This window comes from Pseudonaja textilis, chromosome 10, assembly GCF_049901715.1.
Source record: "Pseudonaja textilis isolate UNSWEBS1 chromosome 10, rPseTex1.2, whole genome shotgun sequence".
Taxonomy (NCBI): domain Eukaryota; kingdom Metazoa; phylum Chordata; class Lepidosauria; order Squamata; family Elapidae; genus Pseudonaja; species Pseudonaja textilis.
The window spans coordinates 19907599-19911394 of NC_141999.1; positions in this window are offsets into that span (position 1 = coordinate 19907599).

Consider the following 3796-nt stretch of genomic DNA (forward strand, 5'->3'; position numbering starts at 1 on the left):
TGGAGCCATTTCCTGATACCTCCCTGGCACTTTCAGGGCTGCCAGAGTGAAGCGAGTTGAGCTGTGGGAACAGGAGAGGGGTGGAAGAGATAGCTAGGGGCAGAGGTGGCATTCAGCAGGTTCTGACCAGTTCTGGAGAACCGGTAGTGGAAATTTCGAGTGGTTTGGAGACCCAGCAAATACCAACTCTGACTGGCCCTGCCCTCTCTATTTTTTGCCTCCCGAGTCCCAGCTGATCGGCTGGGTCTTCTTTGGTTGCCCTGCACAGGAGAACGGAGCTGGAAAGCAGGTTAGTGGGGTGGGGAGGGAATGGGGATTTTGCAGTATCCTTCCCCTGCCACACCCACCAAGCCACACCTACAGAACCAGGAGTAAAAATTTTTGAATCCCTAAGGGATTCAAGGGATTCAAGGGATTGTAGCCATAATGAAAATTCTTTCTTCTAAGAACCAAGGACTTTCCCACCAGGTGCAAGGAGGTGGGGTCTGACACCTAGTGACCCTTGGACTGTGGCCTGATTGGACCATGTGACGGACTACATGGGCTGGGGAAAGAAAACTCTACTTTTAACTAGGGGGAAACCCAAGGGGTGTTTAGAGTCGGCTTTCCCCAGATGTGCCAATATAACATGCCTAATAAATCTTTACTTTGAGGAACATGCCAGCCTTGGAGTTTCGATTCCGTTGGGTGTGTAAAACCCTGATGATATCCTGCCTCCCAGGTCTTGTAGGATAGGTAGAAAATGCTGAGAGAAGAGGGGAAATCATACAGACGCAGGCCATCCTCGAATTATGACTGCTTGTTTAACAAGCATTTGAAGCGACAAGGGCCTCAGAAAGAGTGCTTTATGGTCCACTTCCAGCCCATTGTAAAATGATATGCCCCGCCCTCTGCAGTCACATGACTGCATTTCCAGTGCTTGGCAACCAGCTTGAATTTACAACCGGTTGCAGCATGCCGGCCCCGTGACCACTATTTTCGACAGGTTTTACTGAATTCCTACAGGTTTTTTAGCACTGTTTCCTGGATTGTTTGCCGGTGAACCTGCTCGCTTGGGAGAATGGCTTAACAACCTCTGCAAAAATAGGAGAAAAATCTATGTCCTGTCCCCAAAAGGACAAGGTAAAGGAGACTCTGTGGATTTTACTCTGCTAGACTATAGGGGGCGGTGTTCACCTCCTTTTCCAGGCCATTGAGTCAGAGCTGTCCGAAGACATTTCCGTGGTCACATGGCCAGCATGATGTCGCAGAAGGTCGTTACTTCCTACCAAAGTGGTACCTATTTGTCTTTTCGCATTTGCATGCTTTCAAACTTCTGGGTTGGCAGGAGCTAGGGTGAGGATGGGAACTCAACCTGTTATGTGGAGTTCGGATCTCAAACCCTGGCTGGCTGCTTTCCAGCCAGCAAGCCAGTGGTGGGATTCAAAGTTTTTTACTACCAGTTCTGTGGGCATAGCTTGGTGGGCATGGTGTGGCTTGACGGGTGTGGCTTGGTGGGTGTGGCAGGGGAAGGATACTGCAAAATCCCCATTCCCTCCCCACCCCACTAACCTGCTTTTCAGCTCCGTTCTCCTGTGCAGGGCAACAAAATGAGACCCAGCCAATCAGCTGGGATTCCATGGGAGGAAGAGAATAGATGGGGGCGGAGCCAGTCAGAGGTGGGATTTGCCGGTTCTCTGAACTACTCAAGATTTCCGCTACTGGTTCTCCAGAATTGGTCAGAACCTATTGAATACCACCTCTGCAACAAGTGCAACATCTTAACAACTGAGCCACTGCACTGCCTGTGCTTGTCTTGAATTACACCCACAATGACTTACCATCAAAATTCCCATCCCAATTGTAGTCATAAGTCAAGGGCTATCTATACACCCAAACTGGACCTCAGTTTTATTTTTTTACTTCCTCCAACTCACCCTAGCATGAGATGCTGCAGACCACAATCCCAATGATATAGAACAACAAGAGCTGGAAGGAATCTTGGAGGTCTTCTAGTCCAACCCTCTGCTCAAGCAGGACACCCTATACCTATGATGGCAAACCTATGGTATGCGTGCCATAGGTGACACGCAGAACCATTTGTGCCAGCATGCCAGCTGCAGGCAAACTTACCTCACTCTGCATGTGTGCGACTCACAGCTGATTTTCGGTGGGTTTGAGGCCTTTTTCGGCCTCCCAAAGGCTTGATGAAGGCTTCTGCAGGCTTCTGCAGGCTTTGGAGCCGAAAACTAGCCCCATTTCATCACTTCCTGTTTTTTCTGAAAATACGGGAAGTGCCGAAACGGGGCTAGTTTTTGGCCCGCAAAGCCTCCAGAAGCCTGTAGAAGCCTTTCTCAAGCCTTTGGGAGGCCGAAAAAGGCCTCAAACCAGCCAAAAATCAGCGGTGAGGTGCAGCACAGGTAAGGGGGTGGTGGCGTGGGTGGGTGGAGATTGCGCGTGTATGCGTAGGGGGTGGAGGGGGTGCACATTGCTTTCTGGGTGCTGGCATGGTGAGGGTGAGCATTCAAGCACCAGTTTTTGGCACAATTTTTGGCACAGGAACCCAGAAAGGTTAGCCACCACTGCCCTATACTATTCCGCACAAATAGCTATCCAGTTTCTTCTTTAAAATGTCCTGTGTTGGAGCACCCACAACTTCTGCAGGCAAACCGTTCCATTTATTAATCGTTCACTGTCCGAAAATAAAGTTCAACAAGACATTGAAATAACGGACTGGAGTGGGAAGATCTTGGAAGATCAGAGTAGGCATAGGTAATCATAGGAGGAAGTTCATGGCAATTATGGGAAGACTGGGGAAGAACCTGATGTATATTTTTATGCCTGCATATACTTATGCTAATTGCTTTGACATAAGACTTCAGCAACAGAGTGGTCAATGCCTGGAATGCACTACCCGATTCTGTTGTTACATCCTCAAACCCCAAAACTTTAACCTCAAAACTATCCACTATTGACCTCATCCCATCCCTAAGAGGTCTGTAAGGGGCGTGCATAAGTGCACCATCGTGCCTACCATCCCTGTCCTTTTGTCCCCATTTATTTGTACCTATTTCCTGTATTCTTACTCCTGTTTATACTTATCCGCAGGAAAGGAGGAAAACGAAGGATTTCACCTTGAACCGAGTCAAGCATTTGGTCCATTTGAAACAGAAATTTAACACCACTCCCTCATTTAGCAGAACAGCCTAACGTGATTACTGTGAACCCATACAATTTGCACAATATTTGCAACCGCATGATTGCACAAAATATAGAGCAATATTAATGAAACCAGCCCGGCTTCATACATCACATCAAACTTCATATGCCTCCAGAAACCAGAGTTAAAAACTAACCAAGCCTAACATATTGTCAGCTGAACCTGATTAGATCTATCATGGGCACACCCCCATTACTCTATACCAGGGGTCTGCAACCTGTGGCTCTGGAGCCACATGCGGCTCTTTTGGCCCTCTGCTGCGGCTCCCTGTTGGCTGATCCCACCACTGGCCTGAGAAGGTAAGGGTGATGGCGCAGGATGGAGACTCGCTCCATATTCCAGAGCAGGAGGTGACTGGGTGGGAGTGAATGATGTCGAATTGGCCATGCCCACCCAGTCACACCAGTTGTTAAATTATTGTGTTTTCTTTTCTGTGGGAAAGGGGCCCAAATGGCTCTTTGAGTGTTTAAGGTTGCAGACTCCCTGATCTATACACTAACCTGGTATCAGATCCCAGGTTTTAAACATTAAGTTGTGCAAATCTTCAAAGATTGCTTTGCAGTAGAGATATGCACCTCTCCAACTTGTTAGTATCAA